The 12,279-nt window shown below is 32.6% G+C and overlaps 1 protein-coding gene across 4 annotated transcripts in view; it reads left to right on the top strand.

The window, feature by feature from the left end:
* Positions 1-12,279, top strand: part of LOC118746330 (SEC14-like protein 2) — an 80,577-nt gene that overhangs the window by 44,810 nt on the left and 23,488 nt on the right. The window lies entirely within an intron of this gene.

The following is a 12,279-nucleotide window of genomic DNA, read 5'->3' as shown; positions in this document are numbered from 1 at the left end:
ACTAAAAATTATTGAGCTACAAAATAGCATACTAAAAATTTCTCTTAGAAATCGAATTAAAAAATTTAAAATCTTGAGTGAACTACAAATAATTTAATTAAAAAATTTTAGGGAGGATTGCCACCTGTTTAAAAAGGTTAAATTCAACCTGAATTAGGGTTATTAGGTAATTAAAATATGGATCAAAATACGGCTGTCACACGAAAGGGGTTTAGGAAGATTTTAGCTTGAAAATATTTTGAAGGGGGCTGCCAGAGGTTCGTGAGGTCGAATTTAATTAAAGTATACCAGACACCGAAAATAAGCGTCGAGTATAAAGATTTATATTTTTAGACTTTTGAAAAAGCTTTATTTATATATTTATATTTCTTCGATAAAAAAAAATCGTTTCTAATTTTTCTATAATTTTTAATCATTATGTCATCATAACGTTTTTATGACCGATTTAAATGTTTTATGAAATAAAAAATTAAATCTTAAAATAACGGGAATAATATGATCGAAAAAAAAACGAAAATTCAAAATCAGCGATTATATTTTTATCGAAAAAATAAAATCAGATATATTTATATTTCTTCAATAAAAAAAAAATCGTTGTTTAGAATTTTTAATTTTTCTATAATTTTTAATCATTACGTCATCATAACCTTTTTAGGACCGATTTAAAGGTTTATGAATTAAAAAATTAAATCTAAAAATAACGGAAATAATATGTTCGAAAAAAGAACGAAAATTCAAAATTAGCGATTATTTTTTATCGAAGAAATAAAATCGTAATATAACGGTTAATTTGAACAGAAAAAGAGAAAATTAGTTTTAAAGGCTAAAATATGTTTTTTATTATAAAGTTTTATTATACCGTTACGGTACCCGAATTATACAAAAGTTATGTACATATATGAAATATTAAAATATTGGCGTGCAACGAAAGTGTTAAGAACTTTTCAGGCTTTTATAGGCGGCACTACGCGACGCCCAATTGGCAAGAGTTCAACAGACACCTCTGCTTGTGAAGAAGAAAGTGAAAAAAGTAAGTACTAAACCAACTCCATTTTCACTAGCCAGCTGTTTAATAACTTACAGTTTCAACAAAAAATTTCATTCCCGGTATTACTTTGAAATCGAGTGGGTTTTATTTGCTCACATTCAAATGACTTGAGCGCTCTCTATAGGGTGTAACAAGTAGTAACACTTGCTTAAGTGAACAACGGCATTGTCGGTTTCAACTATTGCATATCAATAGGCGTTTTCTTATGTATTTATGTATGTATGTGTGTATCTTCACCCGCGTAATGCTACTTGCAGCCGCGCACACACTTAAAATTTCAAATGTTGACTTCCTTGGCGCTGCACACGAAATGTAATCCTTCTGCTGCTCGAAAGTAGTCAACCACAGACGCAAGGAGCAACATCAGATGAGGCTACTGCTCGCAGCTCCCGCACCATTTCACTGTGACGTTGCTCAAAATATATTACACTTTAATGGCTTTACAGTCAAGAACGAAAGACAGAAAGAAAGCAATTTTTATACAAAGGAATAAAATAAGGCGAAAGAAATGAAGTAAATACAAGAAATGCTTCACTGCGCATCCCGTCGATGAGCATTAAAAGAAACTATACACGAACAAAATATAAAAAAAAAAACAAAATAAAATAAAAATCCCATCGAAACCGCAAATGTTTGCGTAAGCAGCAGCAGTAGCACGAAACGCATTTGTAGCGAGCGCAGCAAGCTGTGGCAAATAGCAAATGTGGCGATGCTGCTGCTGCTGCTGGCCGTGGGCGTTGCATACGAATGCGCTACCTATGGATGTGTTATGTTGCTAGCTACTAGCCCCGCAGCACTAGCAACACAATGCAATCAACATAAAAAGCTACATTCATATGTATGTACATGAAAGTTGCCGCGCATAGCATACGTTAAGGCGGAATGCATACTTGCATGAGGGCGTTCGCATGTATGTATGTAGGTGGTGGCGCATAGCGGTAGTCGTCAACGAAAAAAAAAAAAAAATTGCCAACTATATACGCTTGACATACACTTGGGTTTGTGTGTGAGTGTGTGTGCGTGCGATTTTAATAATATATTGCACGTTTGTTGTATAAGTCTTGCAAAGCTTCTGCTGGCTGCGGGATAACGCGTGTTTTGCTAAAAGTGAATGCCAAAAGAAGAAGTACATACGTTTATAATAATGCAAAATCTTGTAGCTTCGGTAGCGTGTACATATAAATATTCTGATTGCTTTTGTGACCATGTGTTGGTATGTGCGCTTGCCACTACATACACATCCCTGCAAAAAATTGGACTAATCCGGGATGACTCCGGGAGCAATCGCAAAGGAGCATGCGACTAATACCACTTTTGATCTCTTTATATGGAATAAACTGATCGTTTTTGTTCGAGCATGTCCTATGAAGAGACTAATTGTTCACATTTATACCCGAAAGGGTATAAAAAGCGACTAGTCACTTTTAAAAAATAAAAATAAAAATTTTCGCCTGCTGAGATTCGAACCGGGGTGCTCAATTTTGTTAGGCGAATACTCTCTCTGTGTGCCAACGCCGCACATGAAATTTCATTGACTAAGTGCGTACATATCATTAAATCGTTAATAGTACCCGTTAGAGATGTGTTGGGGACTAATTGATCTCCAATTATACCCACAAGGTATGGGTCGAGACTAATTGACCTCCATTAGTACCCGTATGAGACTAGTTGGGACTAATTAATGCCCAATTGTACCCGATTGAGAGTAATCTCGGAATACTCTCTTTAGAGATTAGTCGCACAATTTTTTGCAGGGATAGTACATACATACATACATTCATACCCATGTATCTTTTGCTGTGGTATAGTGATATTTTGTTTTTTTAGGTATGTGTGAAAATCCCACTAAGCAATACCGCGGGCGTTGGTTAAAAGTAATGATTTTTTTTTTTGTTCGAAATATGTGCCTTTCAGCAGAGTGAAATCCTTTCAACGACGGGATCGCTGAGATATTACGTTGAACTACTTAGGCAACTTGTATGCAAAGGAAGTGGCAGAAGCTGATGCTATGAATAGCCTGGCGCTTACAAATCTTTCTTAGCAAAAAAGAGCAAAAAATGGCGAGAAATTAAGTATCTGAATATAGTTATAAGCTGAGTCATAATGAGCTAAGAGAAGAACTTAAGCATTTCTATTTAGGGTTTTATCTGCGATATCCGCTATACCTCTGAAGGGGTTCTCCAATTCTTATTGCTGTTTATCACATATATATTTTTTTTCTTCCAGCATAGTAGAGATAGTCTTAGATTTCTAAGCACAAATAACATTGTTGAAATTGCTGTACTGAGTTTTCTAGGTTAGGTTAGGATAGGTCAGCGGGCTGCCTCCGATGTTGGGGCAATCGTAGACACAAATGATCGTCAGCAACGAAGCTCCTCAAGTAACTGAGGTTCATTTCCCCAAAGCTCATCGGGAGTGGGAAGAGATGCCCTCTTTACGGAGAGCCTTTGACACGTATTTGGTGGTCCTCTTATCTCTGTATCTACATACATATACTATACATAGATTATTAAGCAAGAAATAGACTGACGAACTCAGAAAATGGTTTGAAATTCTTATTTATAGTTTTCTAGTAAGAAATTGATAATAGCTTTGGCGACAACGTTGTTGAAAACGCTTTCCCGCATTGAAAGCCAGTCGTGAATGGTCTGCATTCGAGTAGGCGTAGTGGCAGTTAGAAAGCTCTGAGGTATTCTAGCGTTTTAGAAAGAAGACAGGAAGGCGGTGAAACTTGCTCCCTGAGGTATGAAAAACGCTCGTCGTAGCTCACATATGTATTACGCATGCAGCACAAAAAATCTATGCCAAGAAAGGATAACAGCCAAACACAATTTTAAAAAACTTTTCTTAAAAAAAACAAGATTTTTGTGGCTTTTTGATTTTAGTTTTTTAGAGATTTACGTTGTTGGCATGAAACTTTTGCCATGAGAAGACCCCTAGTAAAAGTTTCCGAAGAATAATTTTCTGGAATACATCAATCCTCTAACGAACTTCGAAATTTGCTTTTTGCGTGGCTTCTTGAAGTAAGCTTCAAAACGACCTATCCACAACTTTTTCAATCCCTCCTCTGATATTCTGGCGAAATCCACAAAAAAGTCTAAATTTTTGAACTTTGGTTTTAATATAGCCACTTCCATTTCTAGAATATTCCTTGATTGAAAAAGTTGTGGAACACATGTTGTTAACGAAGCGATATTCTCCGAAGCGATAAATCCGCAATAAAATCTGCGTTTTGCCAACTTTAGTCCTACCCCATTTCTAGGGGTTTGTCGCCTAAAAGATAAAACTTGCCGTACAAATATTATGCCTGGATAAGTATTCTATCGGGATCTGTAACAAAATTTAATTTCTTGCAAAAACCCGATGTTTAACAGCTTGCTAAATATCTCTCATCATAAGTTTTCGAAAACAAATTACAAAGAATTGTTGACTCTCACAAGAAAAAACCAGCTCGTCATAAAAAAAATAATTTTAAAAATAGTTCATGAAAAAGGCACAATTTTTTGAAACATGCTTTTTACAGAGAATCAAACAAGGAATACGATGGTATAATTTTAAATCCCTAATTTATTAGTCTTCACTATGCAAATCATCTTCAAAAAGTTCAACTGTTAATAGCTAAGTTAGGTTTAGGACAATCTTGACCACCTTATGCATAGCCCGTTTCTTTAGCTTCAAAACGACGTTAAGAGGAAGTCTCTAGGATGCGAAGAACCAAAATACCCAATATTTTTGGTTTACTGGGCAATATTGTATTATACTAAATCCGTGTATATATCTAAGCGTATGTGTTGAGGCCAGCACAGCTGAGTTCGATGCATTGTTTATGTTTCGCAATGTATCCATCTGTCTTTTGTGTAGTCACGTCTCTAGCGACGCGATTGCAATTTGATTGCACCACTGCAGAATTGTAAATTTCTGAAACCGAAATGCATTTACTACAAAAAAGCTTTTTTACGTTTTTATTAGCTATGTGTAGTTACATCTGCATATATTTACATACATATGTACATTTATATATCAGAATATATTAATTCCTTGGGATTAAGAAATTTTGTTGTTATTTAGTAAATATGTAAAAATTTGCTAGAAATTTTAGCTCGCTTACACGTTTTGTACTTAAATTAGAAACCCATCTGCAATTACATTTTTATAACTCGGAGATTTTTTTGTATAACAAAGGTCTCGAATAGTTCCTTTTAAAACGGGGAAAATCTAGTTTGTTTAGGCAAATAAGTAGGTATGGGTTTAGTAAAAGTATAGGCTGTAATTTTAACACAAAGTGTCCGAATCTTAAGCATTTTGGCTCATAAATCAATTTTTTTACCATAACTTCAGATTTCGGGGTGCATTTGAAATTCTTCTAATGCCAATATGACATGACATAAAAAGTAAATGCAACCATTTTTTTGTTACACCATGTAATTCATTACCTTGTTAGAAAATACAAAATTTCATTCCAATCCCACGGTCAGAAAAAATTACCCTGAAAATGATAGAAAGTTGCATAAACAAAAAATTACTAGACCAATAGTTTTTAATTTACCAAAAAAGTGCTTCCAGTGTTAATTTTTTTATTTAACAAAAATTTACGTCCAGTTTTTATTTCACAAAAAAGAATGCGTGTCTTACTTTTAAATAAGCTTTTAAGTATCTAAACAATTATATGTATCGTTTTTAGTTCACTAGAAATTCATGTCCAAATATAACCAAAATTTTCCTTCAAGACTTAAATATTCAAAATTAAAACAAAAATCTTGGTTTTTTATTGTCGAATGATGTTAGTATAGCATTATAATTGTTTATTGATGGGCATATTAAAAACTACATCATTGTAGTTGCATAAAAAGTATGAAATAATTAAAATTTAAAAATTATTAAGCTAAATTTTCAATTTACCAAAAACATATTTTCAATTTTTATTTAATCAAAAATGCATATACAGATTTAAAATAACTTTATAATAATGTTAATTTTTTTTATTTATTTACTACACTAACAGCCAATTTCACGAAAGCAATTTAAGTGGAAAATGAATTTAATTTTTTTAATTTTATATGGAAATTGACAGAAAATAAAAAATCATTTTCCTTTTAAATTGCTGGTGAAGCCGTCTGTAATAATATATTTCCAGTTTTTGAAAATGATTACGCAATTATTCTCCGTTTTAGATTTAACAAAAAACTAGTTATCGATTTTTATTTTTCGTAAAAGTTCATGTGCAGATTTAAAATTACAGAAAAATTATTTTCAATTTTAAATTTACCATAAAAATATAACCGGATTTCAAAAATTATTATAAAACTATGCACCGTTTTGAATTTAACAAGAAACTTATTTTCAATTTTTAGCTTCCCGAAACTTTATGTTCAGATTTAAAATTACAGAAAAGTTATTTGAAATTAAAAATTTACCATACAAATATTTCCGGTTTTTAATTATTACGTAATTTTGCTTTATTTTAAATTTGCAATTTAAAAAAATTATTTTAAATCTTTACTTTACCAAAAATTTCTGTTCAGATTTAAAATTAACAAAAAAATGATTTCAAGTTTTAAATTTACCAAACAAATATTTCCGACATTTTAAAATTATTAAGTAATTATGCTTCATTTAAAATTTGCGAAAAAACTTATTTAAAATTTTTATTTTACCAAAATTTAAAATTAACAAAAAAGTGTGTTTATGTTTTAGCTAGCCAAAAAATTATTTCAAGTTGTTAGTTAACCGAGAACGAATGTAGGTATGTATGTATGTATGTCTAGTTTTAAAATCACCAAAAACTGCGCCCAATTTATTGAACAGTTACATACTTCTAATTAAAAGCATTTTGCCACCACAAAGTAAATGCATTGCCCGCATTTGTACAAATAAGGAAAACATTTGCATGTTAATTCATATTTCATTTCGACTTCACAAAACTTCGTAATGCACAAAATATTTCATTGCGCACGCAGTCTACTCACAAAAAAAAAGGTAATAATAAAATAAACGCAGATGAGGTGCACATAAATTTCACTTTAACCCCTTTTATTGACATTTGTGCTGACGCGTTTAATCCGCGATTAGAAGCGAACAAAAGTGGCGAAATGTTAAACTACGGTCGGCGCTGCTTTTGCCGCTGCCGCCGTTTCGGCTATGTGTGACTCATTTATTATGAAAATCGGAAAATTTATATGCGACAGTTGCGTTTGTAGGCTTTGCCACAGCAAAGTGAGCATTCATATGTACATGTGTATGTTTGTATGTGTGTGTGTGTGAGTACACGCACGTATCAAGCTATAAAAATGTCATAGAGAACGTGAAAAATGAAAATTTAAATAATTCAATGCATTCGCCGCGCCATAACAACAAATACAACCAAGTAAATGTGAATGTAAATGCGCAGTTTTAGCTAAAACATACAAACATAGAAAATTTTTCACATGTATGGAAGGTATTTTACAAAGCGTGTAATGCGCCGTTGATGGCAAAAGCTAAAGCGGTGCACAGCCATTTTATTTTAGCTCATGCGTGTGTGTGAGTGTGAGTGTGATTGGCCTAATCCATGGCAATTTGAAGCGTACAAAGTGCGACTACTGCGGTAATAAAATGCCTGCCAACACATTTATACTTCTAGCGGCCAACTAATGCATATGCATATACATACATATGTACATATATATGTATGTAGGTGTATGTGTGTGCTGTAGCAAACATGTGCACGCTAACGCTAATCTAAGCACCAAAATCGTGCCGCGCCGCATAATCACGTAGCAAAAATGCTGACAAATGGCAAATGGCGTAACACAATTTCGATAATTCGCGACGAAAAAGTGCAAAACAAAAGCAGGGAAAGATGGCAAATAAAAGCCGTAAAATGTTTGAAAATATTTTTGTATTCGAATGCGCAAAGCTAAATAATCCGGCTAACCTTTGCTAGTTAGCTTTTGTTTTTTGTTTTTTTTAAGGAAAACATTTAAATCGCGCATTGCGTATTTCGCGGCGTTGAGCCGGATGTGAGACGGCTAATTCGTATGCAGACACAGGTGAAAGGATATTGTGTAGAATTTAAAAAATCTGTTTCGGTTATTTCTAAGAATTTTTTTTTTTTTTTTTTTTGTTATTCAGTTCTTTGCATATTAGCTTTTGCTCGCACGATGTTCGGTTTAACGTTATGATTTCAAATGCAACAATAAAGAAAATAAATTATATCTTCGAAATTATTAAATTTTATTTAAAAAAATTGCTTATATTGCATTGTATGGAATTTCAACTAAATTGGATATTTCAATATAAAAAGAAAACCACTTACATTTCGTAGCTAGTCCCTAAAATATATATTCATATATTTTTTAATTACTTTCATAGTTGGCTATTCTTTTGAAAAGTGTGTCGGAAAAAAGCATATACCAACACTTTTTATATCAATATCTCATTGGTATATTTATTTAGCTTAAATATAATTAATAGATGTTGACTTAAATTTAATTTCATTGATTTTTTTTTTACAGGCGACACGCTCTTCGAAACTGTCAAAAGAAAACTTTCGTTTGTCATCCATATTCTAATATTTCATCAAATTTCATTTATCATAAACAGGTGGCAGCCCTCTTCAAAATATTTTCAAAATGAAGAAGAAAAACTGTTGAAAAAAATGAATGAATGAATTTGATTTTTAAACAGGAGGCAACCACCTGCAAAAAATTTTCAAAATAAAGTTTTCTTAAACCGTTTTCGTTGGCCAACCATAATCTAATACTTCATTTAACTTAATAATAAAATTGAATTTCAGTTTTCAAATACAAATTTTCAAGAATTTAGAATTTGTAGAAATTTCATGAAGTAAAGTCATTTATTTGCTTGAGGTATGTATTACCATGTACATATTTTCGCTTAATAAGTATTGGTAGTGTTGCCAGATTAATGTTTGTGCACATGAATTATATTACACGGCGCTTTGATTACTACAATATAACGCAAATTACAAGGCCTTTACACTGCTACAAGTTTTCAATAAAATCGAACTTTTTAAGCAGTTGGCAACACTCTAAAAAAATATGTTATATGTTAGTCCAGGTCGTAATCTACGAGTAATTAAATGTCGAGTTTACTCACATGCTCGCTCACAAACTTTCACATTTAAAATACTAGTAGGATTTAATTTAACTTGTCAAATATATTTGTTTAAATTCCTAAACTGGTGACAATGCTCGTCAAAATAATTTTGAAATAGAGACAACTTTCTTAAAAGCTCTCTCGTTTGATACAAATAATCAAATATTTTATCTAAATGGTCATTTAAATATATTTTAACTTTTTCATCAGATGGCAACACACACAAAATATTTTCGAAATAGACTCAGCCTTCTTAAAACCACTCCCGTTTGATAGTCGTTTTAAAATATTTTATCTAACTGATCATTTAAATTTATTTAAACTTTTTGAACAGGTGGCAACCCTCTTAAAATTATTTTCGAAACAGAAACAGCTTTGTTTAAAAGTTCTCTTGCTTGACATCTATATTAAAATATTCTATCTAACAGATTTTTTAAGTTTTACCTTCTTGAAGAGGTGGCAACCTTCGTAAAAAATATTTTCGTTGAAGACACTGCCTTGTTATTTATAATTTATTTAAACTTTTTGAACAGGTAGCAACTCTCTTTAAAAGCACTTTTGAAATAGAAACAGCTTTCTTAAAAGCATTCTCGTTTGATATTTTATTTAAGTGGCCATTTAAATGTATTACAATTTTTTGAACAGGTAGCAACTCTCTTAAAAAATATTTACGAAATAAAGGTTTCTTTGAAATAAATCGTTTTTCAACTGATTTCGCTTTTTTTACTTACTATTTATTTGTCTTTAACTTTTTTAACAGGTGGCAACCCTCTTAAAAATTGTTTTCCAAATAAATATCTAGTTTTGGAACCCTTTTCGTTTCATACCCACTCAACTTTTTATAACCGAGCGCACTTGTGCACAAGGGTATTATAACTTTGTTCACATAATGGTTGTTTGTAACAGGCAAAACGAATCGAGATAGATATAGACAAATGTATACATAAATGATCAGAATGAAAAGAGAAATCGATTAAGCGGTGACTGTCTGTCCGTCCGTCCGTCCGTCTGTGCACACGATAACTCGAGTAAAAATTGAGATATCTTAACGAAACTTGGTACGTGAACTTCTTTTGGGCGTGGGACAGATGGTATTGAAAATGGGCGAAATCGGATAATAACCACGCCTACCTCCCATATATCGGTAATTTTAAGAAACTGCGATATTTTAGTAACTACTGAAGCTAATTCACTCAAAATTGATACTTACAATGAGTTTCAGACGGAAAACATGAATATTATAAATTTTTGGAAAATGGGCGTAGCCACGCCCACTTATGGTTACATGTGTATTTCTTGGTAACCGCTGCACCAATTTCTTCCAAACTTGGCACAGTTGTTGGTCCTGGTACAGCATACCAACTGGCCGAAAATTTCTAAAATCGGACAATAACCACGCCCACATCCCATATAACGGTAATTTCGAGAAATACAAAATCTTCGATAAATCAGTAAATATTGAAGCTAATTTATTCAAAATTGATAATTGCAACAATTCTTTACCAAGAAATACGTTTATGACAAAATTTTGGAAAATGGGCGTAGCACCGCCCACTTGTGATCACATATATGTATCTCGCTAACCGTTCTAGCAATTTGTACCAAGCTCGGTATGGTTATTGTGCTTGCCACATAAAAGCAAACCGTTGAAAATTGTTGAAATCGGACTAAAATTGAGGCCGCTTTTCATATAACGGTAAATTTCAGATATGCTTGAAACTGCAATATTTCGAAATTTAAGGACGCTAATTTACTTAAAATGTTTACACCCCGGCTTATCATGTAGCGGTAGCTTTCGGAAAGGTGGAAAACATATATTTAATACTTGCGCCGGGTATTTAATGTTCGGCTCCGCCCGAACTTAGACTTTCTTACTTGTTTTTTGTTAATTAAGTTGAAATTTTTGTTTTGACAGTGCGGTAGCGAGAACATAAATAGGGAAGAGACATTTTAGCAAGTTTGGTTAATTTTCCTTTTAACCGACCTCAAAAATGGAGAAGGTTAACAAAACGTCGGAATATTTTTATATAGTACAATAAAGTGACAGTTTGGAGTTGCTAAATAATCGCATAGATTTTTGATAATTTTTTTTTCTGACGATGTTATGCACTTTTTCCACATAAAAAATTAATTTGTACGGAAGAAAATGAGTCATACCGTCACTAGAAAAATTATCAGAAATCAACGTGATTTTTTTAGCAACTTCAAAACTGCATACCAAAAACTATTCTAGAAATTGAAATTAAAATGTTTGGAATTGGGATCATTTTTATTTGATGCTTGTTGTAAATATCTCTAAAATACAAACAAAAGTTAAACTTTTTTTTCGAAAAATGAAACCTACGAAATTTGCGAAGTCGCGGATCACTGTGACCGGCTAGTCTTTATAATAGAGCTAGCGCGCGCAACTCGCTAGTCTATAATCTTCTTCAAATCGGTCCATAATTTTTGTTCTATGCCATAAGGCTTGTGTTGTCTTGAACTCGATTCACCTCCTCCTTTTAAAAGGGTCTATTTATTTTATACTACATAAATAGCCAGAAAATATACATATGTATGGTACCGCTAGGCGTATGAGTAACAATTTGTGACAAAAGAAAAATGAGCTAAATATACTTGTAAGTGTGGGTAAAGAAGTTTGAGCCCGTGTATGAGAATAAGGTAAGCGTTTTATAAATATTTGTACAAAAAAGTTTCGCGTATAAAGTTTACACCTGTCAAGCGAAAGTATCGTTTCCGTACTTACTTATTTACCCATGCCAACATTTTGTGGATTTAACATGTCATTTAAGGCACACACATATATATACATACTTATATGAGTAAACGTGAGAAAGGTCTGAGTATTAGTAAGTATGTAAACAGTAGCACAAACAGAACAAGAATAAGGCATGCTTGTATGTAAGTAACTATGTACCGCTCCTGTTCGGATTATGCTATGCTAATGTATTTTTATACATACATACATACATATATTTATATTTGTGCAAATATGCGTATGCAAGCGTGTTTGTGTTCATTGTAAACGAGTTGCTTCGCATTCCAACTTACTCGTATGTGCACTAGACTGGGTCGGTCCCCATACAAAAAAAAAAAGTTGCTAATGTCCGCCCCTAAATTTAAAGATTATGTTG

This window comes from Rhagoletis pomonella, unplaced genomic scaffold (assembly GCF_013731165.1).
Source record: "Rhagoletis pomonella isolate Grant_MI unplaced genomic scaffold, Rhpom_1.0 Rhpom_scaffold_00010, whole genome shotgun sequence".
Taxonomy (NCBI): domain Eukaryota; kingdom Metazoa; phylum Arthropoda; class Insecta; order Diptera; family Tephritidae; genus Rhagoletis; species Rhagoletis pomonella.
The sequence above is the reverse complement of the archived record's forward strand: the minus strand, read 5'-3'. Positions and strand labels throughout refer to the sequence as shown.